This window comes from Elephantulus edwardii, unplaced genomic scaffold (genome assembly GCF_000299155.1).
Source record: "Elephantulus edwardii isolate Elephantulus edwardi_28Jun2011 unplaced genomic scaffold, EleEdw1.0 scaffold00241, whole genome shotgun sequence".
NCBI classification, from domain to species: domain Eukaryota; kingdom Metazoa; phylum Chordata; class Mammalia; order Macroscelidea; family Macroscelididae; genus Elephantulus; species Elephantulus edwardii.
Genome location: NW_006399991.1, coordinates 1,348,832 through 1,365,840, shown reverse-complemented (window position 1 = coordinate 1,365,840; position 17,009 = coordinate 1,348,832). Strand labels below are relative to the sequence as shown.

The window sequence follows — 17,009 nt, the reverse complement described above, 5'->3', positions numbered from 1 at the left end:
TGGGCAGGGAGAAAATGGTGCCAATGAATGAATGGAAATCCAAACCTCTGTAAAAAAAAAAAAATAAAAAAAAAATGAAAAGAAGAAATTGAAAAGGTAATAAAACAACTTCCATCCCAAAAAGGTCCTGGACCAGATGGTTTCAAAAGTGAATTTTATCAAACATTCAGAGAAGAATTATCACTAATTCCACATAAACTATTTCAGAAAATACAAAATGATGGAGTTCTCCCAGATTCATTCTAGGAAATAAACATAACCTTGATACCAAAACCAGGTCAAGACATCATCAAAATAGAAAACTGTAGTCTAATATCTCACATGATGAACATGGATGCAAAAATTTTGAATAAAATCCTGGCCAATAGAATCAAAAGATACATAAAAAAAATTACCATGACCGGGTGGGATTCATAACAGGTATGCAAGGATAGTTCAACATAAGAAAAACAATCAGTGTAATTCATCACATTAACAAAGCAAAGAACAAGAACCACATGATGCTATCAATTGATGCATATAAGGCCTTTGACAAAATCCAACACCTTTTCCTGATTAAAACATTCAACAAAATATGATTAGAGGGGAATTTCTTCAACATAGCCTGAGAGTCAACATCGTTCTCAACAGAGAGAGATTAAAGGCATTCCCCTTGAGAAGAGGAACTAGGCAAGGATGTTCACTGTAACTGCCCCTTTTCAATATTGTACTGGAAGTCTTAAAAATAGCCATAAAGCAAGAGAAGGAAATAAGAAGTATCCAAATTGGCAAAGAGGAGGTAAAATTATCTCTATATGCAGATAATATGACAGTATACTTAGAAAACCCTAAGGACTGCAAGAAAACTACTGGACATAGTTGACTAATTTAGCAAAATGGCAGGATACAAGATCAACATACAAAAATAAATTTAATTTCTCTATAGTGACAAAGAGAATATAGAGCTGGAGCTAAGAAAATCAATACCCGTCACAAGAGCTAATCACAAAATTAAATACTTGGGAGTAAATCTAACCAGAAACACAAAGGATCTATTTAAAGAAAATTACAAAACATTACTACAAGAAACAAAAAGAGATCTGGAGAAAGTGGAAGAATATCCTCTACTCATGGATAGGAAGACTCAATATTGTGAAAATGATAATCCTACCAAAGGCAATTGATAGGTTCATTGCAATCCCAATACAAATACCAATTTCATTCTTCAACGAGATGGAAAGACAATCTCCAATTTCAGCTGGAGTGGAAAGAGACCCAGAATAAGCAAAACACTCCTTAAAAAGAGAAACAAAGTAAGAAGCATCTTACTCCCTGATTTCAAATCCTACTACACTGCCATAGTGGTCAAGACAGCATGGTACTAGTACAGTGACAGACATATAGATCAATGGAATAGACTTGAGATTTTAGAAAATAGCCCATCAACCTATTGTCAACTGATTTTTGATGAGGAGAAGAAGTCAGTTAAGTGGGGAAAATGACATCCTTTTTAGCAAATTGTGCTGGCAAAATTGGAAAACTATCTGCAGAAAACTCAAGCAAGATCCACACCTGACTCCATATACAAAAACCAACTGAAAGGGGATCATGGACCTAGGACTAAAACCAAGGACTATAAAATTCATTAGAGAAAAGCTTGGAAGAACTCTAGAGTCTTAATCCACAACATAAACAGTCTTCTAAGCCTCTGTAAAAAAAATCTACAACCAGAAGAGGATAAAATAGATGAATGGGACCTTCTAAGAATATAATCCCTATGCACATCCAAAAATTTCTCCAATGGGGTAAAAAGGAAAACCAAAGATTGGGGAAAAATATTTTGTAATGAAAAGTCAGATAAGGGACTGATATCTAGAATTTATAAAATACTTGAGCACCACAACAAGATAAAGGTAAATAACCCAACTAAAAAATGGGCACAGGATATGAACAGACACTTCACCAGAGAAGACATTCAGATGGGCAACACACACATGAAGAAATGTTCAAAATCCCTAGCTCTAAGAGAGATGCAAGTCAAAACAACTATGAGATATCATCTCAGTCCAGTAAGAATAGCAAAATTTAATAGAACAGCAAATATCAAATGTTGGCAAGGTTGTGGAGAAACTGGAACCCTTATTCACTGTTGGTGCGAGTGTAAAATGGTGCAACCACTATGGAAAGCTGTATGGCACTTTCTCAAAAAGTTGCAAATAAAAATCCCATTTGACTCTGCAATTCCACTACTGGGAATTTACCCTAAAGAAACCATAACTGCCACCCCAGCAGATATGTGCACACCCATGTTTATTGCAGCTTTGTTCACAAAAGCAAAGAGCTGGAAACAACCCAAGTGCCCATCAACAAATGAATGGATAGAGAAATTCTGGTATATTCACACAATATACATCATTGAAAAACAAGGAACTCATGAAATATTATACAAAATGGATGACTCTGGAGGACATTATGTTGAGTGAAATATCCCAGTCACAAAAGGACAAATATTGCATAGGGCCACTATTGTAAAATGGGACTGACATCAGGGTTGAGGGAAGACAGAAAAGGAGGGGAGGAATTATGTGTATTGCATTGAAACAGATGAGGGAGAGAACTGTTTAAAAGGGATATATGAATGAGTATTCTTGTCGTTTCAGAAGTCTAGAGTGAAGGGTGCATAATGGAGTGGACTTGGGGGGAGGGATTGCATAATGATGAGTTTTTCTTTTTTTTTTCAAGAAGAGTGAATTGGGGGGAGTGGCAGGGAGAAAATTGCAACAATGAGTGACTGGAAATCCCAAGTCTCTGTAAACTTCTATTAAAATCCAGAATAAATAGATAAACCTCTAGCAACACTAGCAAATGTAAGACACAAATTTACAATATGTCAAAGCATGAAATATCATTAAAGGCCCTACACACATTGAAAGAATATGATGGCACAGCACAAAGATTATAATCAATGTAACTGAATTATTCATGCAGAAATTATTCAGAGAATGTTTTGTTGTGTGTATTAGTGAGATGGACAATGCCTAAGGATGACCTAAGAATTGTTGCCTTTGATTTGTGGTGCTGGAGAAGAGTCTTGAACATACCATGGACTGCCAAGAAAACAAATATGTCTGTCTTGAAGAAGGTGAAACCAAGTTCCTCCTTGGAGGCTAGAATTTTGAAGCTCTGTCTCATATACTTTGAGCACATGACCAGGAGGGACTGATCCTTAGAGAAGGACATCACAGAAGAGTGGAGGGACAGCACAAGAGAGGAAGACCCTGGAACAGTAATTCGGGCAATGGAGGTAGGTGTGTTGCAGATAGTGAGACTGGTTCAGGACAGGGTAGGTTTCAGAGCTGTTGTACATAATGTTGCTATCAGTTGCAGGCAACTTTACGACACGTAACAACAACATTGTCATCACAAAAAAAAAAGAGAGAGGTATTTTTTTTATTTTATTATTTTTGTGTGCGTGTACTGTCAAATCAGACCTGACTGGTACAGGAGGAGATTGCCCCTCCTTCCCCGGCAGAGCATCTGGTGGATTCGAACCGAAGAGAGAGGTATTATAGAAAGAGAATATTATTAATAATTCTGTGCATGTAAGTTTGATAACTTAGATAAATTTGAGTACACACTTTATACATACCCCACCTCCACTAGTAAAACTATTAAGCAGATTGTTTAAATATTCTCATAATTATTTAAAAAGAGTCTGTCTGTATAATGTAACACTGTTAACTAAAATCTTTCATTTCTCTAGAAACTCAAGCCTACCAGAAAGATCTCTGGGAAAAGTCTTCTCTCATTTAGGTTTACAGCCTCAGAAATCTAATGGAGGGTCACTTGGAGTTGGAGTCGATTGATAGCAGTGAGTTTTTGAGTTTATAACTCTTAAAAGGAATGCTGATGGCATAGTGTATATTGCAATGCTAAGAAAAGTTCAGAAGTTCAAATCTACCAGCTGCTCCATGGGAGCAAAATATGCATTTTCTCCTCACAAGCAGATTAAACAGCATCTAAGAAAAATATAGAACATAACCAACTGTGGTTTCTGCTAAGAAAACCAGGCTGCCTCAATTATTGATGAGCCAGCAATTTAATCCACAGCAGTAAGAGATTGTAGAAGAAAAATCACATGCTCATATCTGCATATCAATTGATGTAGAAAATTCATTTGATAAAATTCAGTGCCCAACCCCAAAGGCACCAGATGCTCCACTGGAGAAAGAGGAGCAATCTCCTCCTGTGCTAGTCAGATCCAACTCGATGGTACACAGCAGCATAATGCTTGGAAGAACTCTAGAAGCCCTAATAAACAATATGAACAATCTTCCAAACATCCTGAAAAGTCTATAGTGAGGAGAGAATAAAATAGATGAATGGGGCCTTTTAAGAATCAAATCTCTATGCACGTAAAAAACCTTCTCCAACAGGGTAACAAAGAAAGCCACAGGCTGGGAAAAAATATTTGGTAATGACGTGTCAGATAAGGGACATATATCTAGAATTGATAAAAGAGAATTGATGCCTTTTGAGCTGTGGTGCTGGAGAAGTATTGAATACACCATGGATTGCCTGGAGAACAAACAGGTTATTCCTGGAAAGGGTGAAGCTAGGCTATTCTTTGGAAGAAAGGATTTGGAATCTTCATCAGACATATTTTGGGCATGTAGCAAGGAAGGACATCATGCTTGGAAGGGTGGAGGGAGACCATTGATGAGATGGATTGATGTAGTGACTGGGGTAATTAGACTGTGTAAGAGACAGCAAAGTTGGCACAGGCTAGAGCAGGTTTCAGAGCTATTGTACATAGGGTCACTATGAGTTGCAAGCAACTTGACAGTATGTAACAACAACAAAATATTTAAAAAAAAAATCAATGCCGGGCCATTCATATCAATTCTCACCCAGTTAAAGAGAGGGAAACTTCCTCAACTTGATAAAGAAGATAAATCCTCTAGCTTAGACCTCAACACTAGAGTCCTGGGGACATCAAGATCAGCTGGCATAATATAAACCACAAAGATAATATTCTACTTCCTTGCTGGTTCAGTGGGCTCTGGGGGTGTGGTCAATCCTTAAGTTGTTGGACTGTTGCATCTCTAAGATCCTGTGTCTCTAGTTTGAATCCACCAGCAGCTCTGAGGGACAAAGATGGACAACTGTTTTTCACAACGGTTTAGCCACTGGAAACCTGGTGGAGGGTAACTGGGAATTAAAACCATCTCCACACAGTGAATGAGTGAGTGAGTGAGTTCTACGTGGTGAGTACCAACTGAGAACTTAAAAGCTTGGGACTGGTAATCTAAGTCCCTTTCTGAATGAAGCAAAAAAGAGTAGACACTCACAGACACATGCAATCTGTACCTTTGAGTGTTGCACACTCTGTGTAGCACATGTTGGATGGGATCTTAATAGTGTCTTTAAAATCACGCTGAGGGTGTTAAAAGTACCATGGTAACTAAATCCAGTATCATTTTATCCCAAGGATTTTTTTCCCTCCTACTCAAAGATCTATATATTCATTTGGTAATCCATGGAGCCATGGATAGATCCATATAAGCCAAATCCCAACTACCAAAATTCTTCTATTAATTGTGAACTAATTCGATCATTTGTTCCACTGTAGCCCCCTTGACTCTCTACTTGCTGGAATCTATTGATGCCACACTCTTTTCCTTGAAGGCAGCATCTCGATCAGTCAATATACTCAACTCAGGGTTTAGAACTGACAGTAAAATGGAGAAAGAGATTCACTACTTTTCTATCTGACAAAATTCCAGATTGAGCAGGGCTTGCTGCAAACTCTTCAGTCATCATCAATGGGAAAGGAATTAAGAAAAGCACTTTTCTTAGGACTTTCTGTTAGCTTCCAAAAGTCACAGGCAATTGTTGTCTCTGACATTCTGCTTCTGCCCAGCATACTACAACTCCAAAAAGTCAGCTTTCTTGAATACTGTGTCTTTGTCTAGAACTGTACAGAGTATGTCTGTGTCAATATCAGTAAACCCTTCTGCATTTACTGCATCCATTGTAGCCTCTGGAATTTTTTTTAAAGAACAAATATCTATAATCCTTTTCTTAAAAAGACTCAATGAAGCAATTAGACCACACAAATCTCAGCTTCCATGACCCTGAGACGAGAAGTACTGGAGGATGTCTGTCAGTGAAGCTACTCTGAATGACATTATGATAGAGGGAGAGGGCCCTGGCGAGCCGTCAGATCAAATCTGACTCATGCCTGATCCTCTAGTGGGTTTGCAGAGGCGATAAATCACACAGGTGAAGATTGTTCATGTTTCTTTCCCAGAGATAGATTCAAACTACCTGCCTTTGGTTTGGAAGAGTGACTCTTTACGACGAAGCTGCCATAACTACCTTGATAGAGTTGGGAGTAAATGTAAAGGAAAAGTCATAATGACAATACTGACCAGACTGGTCTGGCAGAGATTTGTGGAACCTCAAAACCATGGACCTTAGCCTCCTTCAGAGTATGATGCTTAACTCAATCCAGTTGCAGAGCTTGCAGCCTGGTAATGGTCAGATCTAGAATAATACCAGAGAGAGACTCAGAACAAGCCACACGAGACCCAAAGGACCACATCTACACAGAGATAAAGCTCAGATGGGGAAAGGGAGATTATAGAAGAAGGAATCCAATAACAATCACTGAGAGATAGTGTGAAGAGTGGAGTATGATGTGTTGTTGTTTTTAACTGCCGTCGAGTTGTAGACGACTCATAGGGACCCTATGAACAGAAGACCTGAACACTTGTATAACTTTCATCGTTTCTCCAAGTTCATAGTGTTTCTGGAGACAAGCTATTTTGGCAGTAGATGCCACTATTGCTTCCAAGCTTGTTTTAATCGGGGAGCAACCATCAAACACTGTCCTCCATGGGTTATGATTATAGCATTTGACACATCAGTGTCACAGTGTTCAGCATCACAGAAACCACGAGTTACTTTGATACAGCAAATGGACAGACCAGTGTTATACCACTTAGAAGAATGTTTGACCCCTCGGACTCAAACGTCTTTTTCAGTAGGAGGCTGAATACAATAAATTTACAACCAAGGCAAGTAATCATTCTACCCTAATCCTCACCAGAACCAGAAAACAAACCTCTATAGAATCAGACTGCTCCAGACTACTTCCCAACCTGGATCCCAGCCCCTTTCTGGCAATCAAATGTCTTTTTAGATGTTGTTGTTGTTGAGTGCCATCTAGTCACACAGAGCTCACAGTGACCCTATAAACAAAAGGCCTGAAGCCTATCTATAACTATCATCGTTTCCAGAGTTTCCAGAGGTATGTGATTTAGGAAGTGGCTGCTACTCCTGCTCCAAACCTGTCTTAAACTGGGAACTCCACCAAACACTGTCCACCTTGAGTAGCCATTATGGCATTTGTCCCCCAATGGCACAAGTTTCAGCATCACAACAAACCTGGATTAGCTCAGTGTAGCAAAATTGACGCAAGAGTAATGCACAATTGACAAAAATATTCCTTCAAAAATAATGCTAGACCCTCAGGCCCAACGGATATTTAAATACATGGGCTGGCTGGCACGCTTGTGCTCGCATTCTCTCTCTCACACTCTCTTTCTCTCTCTCTCTCGTTCTAGATAGATAGATAGATAGGTAGATAGATAGATAGATAGAAAAAAAGACAGATATAAAATACACACACACACACACACACACACACACACACACACACACAGGCCTGAAGCCTTTCTATAACTATAGTTCTTTCTCCAAGTTCATAGAGCTTCCAGAGGCATGTGGTTAGGAAGTGGATGCCACTCCTGCTTCCAAACCTTAATCAATCTGGGAGCTCCACCAAATATTTCCCATGATGGGTAGTCATTATGGTGTTTGGCACACCTATGGCACAGTTGTCCCATTATGGCCTTTGGGACTCCGGTGGCAAATGATTCAGTATCACAGAAACCCAGATTACCTCAGCACAGCAAATAGACCAGAGTGTTGTATTACTTAGAAGTGCCAAACATTTATTTTCTTATAAGATTCAAAGAATAGTAACAAATGATTAAAATATAATCCTTTGGGCCCAACTACTAAATATAAGTGGACTCCAGGAGGTTTTATTGACTCTAAACAAGGGACTTAAATAAAAAGCAACCACACAATCCACACAGATCCTCAAGCAAAACAAGAGTGCCATCATACAGAGTCCACCACTTCTCCCAACTCCAAGACAAGGGCCTAGCTTCATATGTTGTTGTTGTTAAATGTCATCAAGTGGTGACCCTATACATAAAAGACCCTAACCCTGCTCTATAAAAATTGTCCTCTCTCTAAATTCATAGAGTTTCCACAGGCATGTTTAAGAAGTGGATGCCACCCCTGCCTCCAAGCCTGTCTTAATCTGTGAGCTCTACCAGACATTGTGAACCATACATAACCATTATGGCAATTGATGCACCACTGGCATACTGCTTATTATCACAGAAATCCTAACTTACCTAAGCTATCCTAAGTACAGCAAAATGACATGAAAGTGCTGTACCACTCAGGAAATGTTCATTTCAAATACAATTAATCAGGTCCAAGGGCCTATGGCTCTCAGGCCCAAATTAATTTTTTAAAAAACCCCCGTTTTCACACCAGTCTCTCATTGGTTCCAATGAGAGGCTCCCAGCCTGCTCTCATTACTGACCAAGAAGTCAGAGTTGTCCTCCAAGGCACAAAATACATATAATGTGGAGAACATAATTAATGTAATAAAAATATTTGGTAACAACATATCTAATAAAGGGCTTATATCTAGAATTTATAAAATACTCAAGCACCACAACAAAATAAAGCTAAACAATCTAATTGCAAAATGGGCACAGGATATGAACAGACACTTCACCAGAGACATTCAGATGGTGAACACACAACATGAAGAAATGTTCAAAATCCCTAGCTCTAAGAGAGATGCAAATCAAAACAACTATGAGATATTATCTCATGCCAGTAGGAATAGGAAAGTTCAACAGAGCTGTAAACAACAAATATTGGCAAAGTTGTAAAGAAATTGGAACCCTTATTTACTATTGGTGGGAGTGTAAAATGGTGCAACCACTCTGGAAGGCAGTATGATGCTTTCTCAAAAAGTTTGAAATAGGAATAACATTTGACCCAGCAATTCCACTACTGGGAATATATCCTAAAGAAACTATAACTGCCACCCAAGCAGATATATGCACACCCATGGTTATTGCTGCTTTGTTCACAATAGCAAAGAACTGGAAACGATTCAAGTGCCCATCGACAAACAAATGGATAGAGAAGCTGTGTTATATTCGCACAGTGGAATATTATGCTGCATTAAAAACAAGGGACTCATGAAATATTATACAAAAGGGATGACCATGGAGAACATTATGCTGAGTGAAATATCTCTGTCACAAAAGGACAAATACTGCATAGTGTCACTATTGTAAAGCGGTACTGACATCGGGGTTGGGGGCAATCTGAGAGGGGATGAATACATTGAAATAGATGAGGGAGAGAACTATTTAGGAGGAATATATAATTAGGTATTATTGTTATGACAAAAGTCCAGAATGAAAGCTGCATAGTGAAGTGGACTGGTGGGGTGAGGGGACTGTATAACAATGAAATAATTATTTTTTTTTAACTTTTCAAAGAGAAAAGCGAACTGGTGGAGGATGCGTGGGCAGGGAGGAAAGTGTGCAACAATGAATGAATGGAAATATAAAGTCTCTGTAAACTTTCATTAAAATAAAAAAACCCACAAAAAAAGAAAAAAGAAATCTCTTTACTATTAACATTGCCTAACAACTGTCGTGATTATGCTTGAATAAACTGACAAAACTGTTAAAAAAAAGGAAATATGTAGGAATGGGGGCATGGAATTTATATTTTCACTCAAATTGCAATAAGAAATAATATGAAAACAGAGACTTATTTTGGGAACTTTCTTCAACCTCTTACACAGAGCCCTCTTTCATAAAAAAAAAGTGGAAGACAGTGTGGGGGATATTCTACAGCTTATTTACAGCTGTAGCAAAGGTGGGGGTAGGTAGAGTAACTTAATTGTAGGGGCTGCTTATGTAACCCCAAACCCTCATGGTGTTATATTTCTTGTTTTGGAGCTTTAGGGTCATAGTTTCAATGAGACTTCTTAGTTAATTGGCTTAATAACATGTTTGGTGCATAGTCATTCCTAGTTAGATGCCTATTGTCTGGAGTCTTAAAGGCTTATAGTCAGTCATTCAAGGCAGGACGAATGGCCTCCAACAGCAGAGGAAGAAAAGCACTCTGGTGTCCATTTGCTGTACAGAGGTAACTCGTAGTTGCTGTGATGCTAAACACTGTGACACTGATGAGTCAAAAATTATAAAGGTTACACATGGTGGACAGTGTTTGGTGGAGCTATCCAAATTAAAACAAGCTTGGAAGCAGGAGTGGCATCCACTTCTGAAACAGCTTGCTTCCAGAAACTCTGTGAACTTGGAGAAATGATGAAAGTTATACAACTGTTCAGGTTTTTCATTCATAGGGTTGCTATGAGTCAACTATGACTAGATGGCACTTATCAACAGCAGCAACAACAACAGAAGAGAATATGGAACATGTAAGGGACCTCTGGTGACCTAGTGGTAAGTAGCAGTGCTGCCAAATCAAAAGTAGGTAGTTTGAATCTACCAGCTACTCTGAGGAAGAAAGATGGACAATCTACTCCTGTATGATTTACTGCCTCTGAAAACCCTCTGCAGGATCAACTGTGAATTGGTTCCATTATGGGTCAAGAACAGGAAGACAATTTGGTATGTGTAACCCATTACCTCCCTGAACTTCTGTCTCCTTTATTAAGATTCCAGGAGGTTTGATGCCCAGCTACCATTAATGGTTGTGGTTGTGTCCCATTGAGTTACCTGTGACTCAATAGTGATCCTTTGTACAACAGCCCGAAACCTTGCTCTATCCTGCACCAATCTTATTGTCTCTGACACACATACCTCCACCACTCCAGTGACTGAATCAGTCCATTTTGTGGAGGGTATTCCTCTCCTGCACTGTCCCTCCACCCTTCCAAGCATGATGTCCCTCTCAAAGTACTGGTCCTTCCTTGCAACATCTCCAAAGTATGTCAGATGAAGCTTCAGAATCCTTGCCTCCAAGGAGCAGCCTGGTCTCACCCTCTTTAGGATAAACCTGTTTATTCTCCTGTCAGTCCATGGTATATTCTAGACTCTTCTCCAGCACCACAGCTCAAAGCATCAATTCTCCTTCTATCATCTTTAGTCATTGTCTAGCTTTCTGATGCATAGTAAGTAATTGCAAAGACTGTGGCCTGGATCAGGTGTACCTTAGTCACCAGAATGACATCTTTGCTCTTCAGTACTTTGGAGAGGTGTCTGACAGCCAACATTCCCAATGCAATTTGTCTTTTAATTTCCTGACTGCTGGGACCATGAGTGTTGATTGTGGAGCTAAGCGAACTGAGGCTGTTAACCATCTCAGTCTCTTCACCATCTACCATAATGCTACCAGTTGACCCAGTGGCGACAATCTTTGTTTTCTTGATGTAGAGCTTCAGTTCATATTGAAGGCTGCAGTCTTTGACCTTCTGAAGTAAGTGTTTCAGGTCATCCTCAGTTTCAGCAAACAGACTTGTGTCATCTGCATAATGCAGACTGTTGATGAGTCTTCCTCCAATTCTAATGCCACATTTCTCCTCATAGAGCCCAGCCTCCTGGATAATATGTTTCACATGTACATTGAAAAGTTATGGAGATAGGACATATACCTGGCATACACACTTCCTGGTTTTGAACCATTCAGTGTTTCCTTGCTCTGTTCTTATGACTGCCTCCTGGTCCAAGTATAGGTTTCTCATAAGCATGATCAAATGTTCTGGGATTCTCATTCTTCTTAGAGTTAGCCACAGTTTGTTGTGATACACACAGTCATATGTACTGTAGGAGGCGGAGAGTCACCTTGGTCCTACACAACACAGAAGCCCAAGTATCACTGCTGAGACCTTAAATAGTTTGGAACTGAATGTGACACAAGAGGCAGAGTGCCAGCTTGACCCCACACAATGCAGGACACACCACCCTCCCCTGTTCCATTCTGACTACAGTGTGCTACAATGGAAGAGAAGAGTCACTAAATCACAAGAAGTCAACCCTGGAAAAGAAGTTCAAGGCAAAGGACTTTCCCTCAGAATCATTTGAGAAAGGCAGCCTTCCCTAATAGTCATACCTAGTATTTGGACTTAGAAAATCCTAACTAAACTCAAGAGATACTGGCTACAGCATAAGAAATTGGCAGTAGCTTGAGACATTCAGAATCACAGAAGCCTAGAAAGCTTGATATATAAGCTGTTGAATGGAGTAGGTGGAAGTAGAAGGGAATGCTGGGGGAGCAGGGGAAAAACACACATGTCAAAGGCAGGGACAACACTTTATCAGTTACTTCTATTATTAGGAAACATCTTTCATCTCCTCTTTTCTGTAAAGTGCTTGTCTGTCAGATACTGTTCTAAATCTGAGCATTGAAATTAAGACAGACTAGGAGAAAGAATTGGCCATCCACTTCTGAAATAGCAGGCCTTCAAAAACCCTATGTAAAATAGAGCACATTTAGACTAGCAGATATGGCAACTGAGGCTGAGTCCTCAAATATGGAAAAAGAAAGGAGGAACAGTTGTAAGCAGACACTAGTGATTGGGAGATGGAATGTGAGAACCATGAATGTAGGAAAATTTGATATTGTTAAAGAAATTGAGTGACTTATGAGGTATCGCTGAAATGAGACAGACTAGCATGGACATTTTGAGTCACATGATTATAAAATCCACTGTGCTGGAGATGACAAGATAAGGAAAAATGGGGTTGCTTTCATAGTTAAAAAAACTCAGTTTGAGATACATCTTGAAATACATCTATTACTGTTAGCTTAATTATTACTGTTAGCTTAAATTTTATACTGAAGAATCCTGATCAAAAGGGGAAAAATGCAAAACAAAATTTCAAGTTCCAGTGAACTTGAATGTTCATGTTTCCTGAGTCCAGAAAGATTGGATGAACCCCTGAAACTGTTTCCCTGAGATTATCTTTAATAAAGAATATAAACCAAAATATAAAATAAATAATATAAACTAAGAATAGCTCCTAAAATATTTTTAAAACTGTTTAAGTGTTGAGCTCAACTAGTTGTAAAAAATGCCTTGAATGTTGTGCTGCTTTAAGAACTATGTGTATGTGATTAATCTGACAATATTAAATAATGTGTTTTTTGTCTGTTTGCAGACAACCATTGTTTGGCAACCTAACAATGACACCCTGATGGGGGTAAGCACAACAGAGACACACCACTCTGGGAGAGGATCAGAGAGTGAATCCAGCTCAATTTTCTTGGGATCTGCAGTGCACTTACATACAAGCATGTAAACAGGAAGACAGGATAGGGTAGGCTTACAAAGGTGGGACATGCGGATTGGTTAGGAGACCCTTAGCCTTGTGCAGACCACTCCCAGCTTAACAGACATGGCAGCCATCTTCCCAGGTGGCAAGCTTTCTTAAGCCGATACAGCCAAACACAGGGGAGCTTTCTCTACCCTGTATTAAAGTCCGTTGGGAGACTTGCACTTATCCAGAGCTTAGGCTATTTGTCCTGGCCAGAGGCTCTCCCTTCCTCCCCAACATTCTGCAACATCTCCTCCTTTTTTCTTTTAAATGAATAAAGTCTTTGGTATAGAGCCTCTGCTGTTTCTTGGGAGGTAAGGGTGATGGTAAGGGTAGAAAGAAAGATTATTCAGTGCAGCTGTTTGGGCATTCTATCCTGTGAAGAGGTCTATGGCTGCTCTTGCAGTGACAACTGACTAGCCTTCCCTGCTGTGGCATTATTGATGGTCTAAGCAGTGTTATAAACACAGGACCACTGGGTGTACCACTCCCAGGGTTAAGGTCAAGAGTCTGTTGGTCAGGTGTCTTCAGCATGCCCCAGGTCACAGGTATCTGTGGCATCTGGGGCTTCAACTTCTTTTTCTCTGTCTTATCTTATTGTCATGGATGCTCAATTGATACATCTTCTCAGTAGACAGGTTGGAATCGGCCATGATGAGCAGGAACTCACACAACATGTGGTTTGTTCTGTGGGGAAAATACAAACAAAACCCCTCCCAATGGTTAGTAAAGGATTGGTCCCTTTCACTAATGGATCCTTCCATGTAACCCATATTGGCAGCTCACTAGGACATGTATCTGATTGCCAGTGAACACATATGGGAGGTTTTGAAAAAACTGACCTCACCATATCTTTCCAATCTTGAAGTGTACTTAAATTAAGGCTTAATGAATTAAGCTGTGCCTTCGTCCACAGAGAATAATCTCCATCATCTTTAACAGCTGTCCTAAGTTCTTTTAACTCTCTCCCAGCACATGGATATCACTATAAAGGATGTTCTGGGGTGGGATATACGCCAACAAGAAACACATGTACCTCAGAGCTAGCATCACACTGATCACACAATACCTGTACAGGACACTCAGGTGTTGAGCACATGCCAACAGAGCACATACGTACCTCAGAGTTCCACCCAACATCTCACTGATCACACAACACCTCAGCCCAAGAATTTCCCATTTCTTCACTGCTTTCTCTATATTGTCACCACCTGCTTTCTTTGTTTTCCGCACCTCTTGGGAGACTAGAGAAGTGGTGATGCAATCATCTTCTCTAAATTCTTTAGCACTGTTTTTAGATCCCCTGCCATAACACTTTATGAACAGCTGATGGAGCATTTCTTCTAAAGGTGCCACAGTCTTTGTCAAAACCAGTTCTGATTGGTCTCCTTTGCCAGTATGTCCTTTGCCATTCCCTGTCATTTCCCACTGATTCCTTAGGAGAGGGGCCACCACATCCTCTTAGCTACTCTCTGCTGGAAAAGGGCCTTGTAGGTCCCAGGGTGAAAATCTTCTGTCACTACTCTAAAGGACCACAGATTTGCATATTGAAGAGGTGAGCAGCAGTAATCCAAGGGGCGATATCAATAACTGTTTTCTAAAAGGAAGAAGCTTGAGATTGTGTAAGTTTGGCCTCCCTACTGTCTAACAAAGACTTTAAACACTTTACTTAATTATCTTTCAAATTGCTTGCCGAATTTTTAAAATTGCTTGCCAAATTACCCATGCTAACGCAAGGGAGTACTTACCCAATAAGATGGACCTACGTCAGGTTCCCCGCTCCCTGACAGGGGCAAGCGCAGAAAGGAGAGAGAAGAAATAAGAGGAAAGAATTTTCCCTTGCTTTTCACCTAAGCAAGGAGTGCTTACCCAATAAGACAGACTTATGCCGGGTCCCTTTCCTTCCACCTACGTTAAGTTTAAGCCTACGTCATGCCCCCAAGACTATGCCAGGACGCCAAAAATCAGGTCTTTATTCCCCGATGGGAGTGAACACGGAAAGGGATGCTCACTCGATACCTGATGGGAGTGAATGCAGAGAATACTTACCCGATACCCTGACGGGAGTGAGCACAAAGAGTACTCACTTGATTCTTCATCAGGTTCATCCCTGTTTCAGGCGCCATATGTCACTGTCTGTTCGCTGGCAACTTAACAGCAACACACTGGTGGAGATAAGCATAATGGAGACACACCACTCCGGGAGAGGATCAGAGAGTGAATCCAGCTCAATTTTATTAGGATCTGCAGTGCACTTATATACAAGCATGTAAACAGAAAGACAGGGTAGAGTGGGCTTATAGACATGGGTCATGCAGATTCGTTAGGAGAATCTCAACCTTGTGCAGACCACTCCCAGCTCAACAGAGCAGCCATCTTCCCAGGTGGTGAGATTTCTCAAGCCTGTATAGCCAAACACAGGGGAGCTTTCTCTACCCTGTATTAAAGGCCATTGGGAGGCTTGCACTTATCCAGAGCTTAACTGATCTGTTCTGGCCAGAGGCTCTCCCTTCCTCCCCAGAATTTGGCAAAAAGGAAGAGAAAACACAGAAAAGAAAGGTGAAATGGTTTCCCAACTTGAAAAATGTGATCAATGTCACTAAACAATACATGTGGAAACTGCCCTATTGGTGTATGCTTTGCTGTGTGTTATGTATTATTTTCAACAATGACAAAAAAATATATTAAAATCTCTTTCCAGGCAGTGTGGTGCGATGGGCATCTCCCGGGTCAACTGGCACAAGCACCGCAAGACTGGGGGCAAGAGAAAGCCCTACCACCAGAAGCGGAAGTATGAGCTGGGACGCCCGGCTGCCAACACTAAGATTGGCCCCCTCCGTATACACACAGTTCGTGTGAGAGGAGTCAACAAGAAGTACCGTGCCCTAAGACTGGATGTGAGGAACTTCTCCTGGGGCTCTGAATGTTGTATTTGCGAAACAAGGATAATTGATGTTGTCTACAACGCCTCCAATAATGAACTGGTCTGAACCAAGACCCTAGTGAAGAACTGCATCATGCCCATTGACAGTACCCCATGGCATGAGTCCCACTATGCGCTACCCCTGGGTCGCAAGTAGGGGGCTAAGCTGACTCCTGAAGAGGAAGAGATTTTAAACAAAATGCGATCAAAGAAAATTCAGAAAAAATACGATGAAAGGAAAAAGAATGCAAAAATCAGCAGTGTTCTAGAGGAGCAGTTCCAACAGGGCAAGCTTCTTGTATGTATTGCTTCCCGGCCAGGCCAGTGTGGCCGCGCAGATGGTTACGTGCTAGAGGGCAAGGAGCTGGAATTCTACCTGAGGAAAATCAAGGCACAGAAAGACAATTAAAGCTTCCTCCCATTTTAGCACATGTATTAAAGGTGTTTATTAAAAAAAAAAATTGAAATAATCTCCTAGCTGACCTTGTGCTTAATGGTGAAGGCTAAATGCTTTTCACCTTAAAGTCACGAAAAAGCAAATGTATTTGATTTCTCTGTTCTTCTTTCGTGAATATATCTGCAGTTTAAAATACTACAGAAAATTTAACCTTATAATAGGGCGAGAAAACAGAAACGAAAAGCGTTGAGAT

At 40.3% G+C, this 17,009-nt stretch overlaps 2 pseudogenes; one reads left to right on the top strand and one right to left on the bottom strand.

The window, feature by feature from the left end:
* The window catches only part of LOC102847151, a 113,464-nt pseudogene extending 107,450 nt beyond the window's left edge, over positions 1 to 6,014 (bottom strand).
* Positions 6,015 to 16,150: 10,136 nt separating this feature from the next.
* Positions 16,151 to 16,768, top strand: LOC102846749 (annotated as a pseudogene).
* The last annotated feature ends 241 nt before the right edge of the window (positions 16,769 to 17,009 follow it).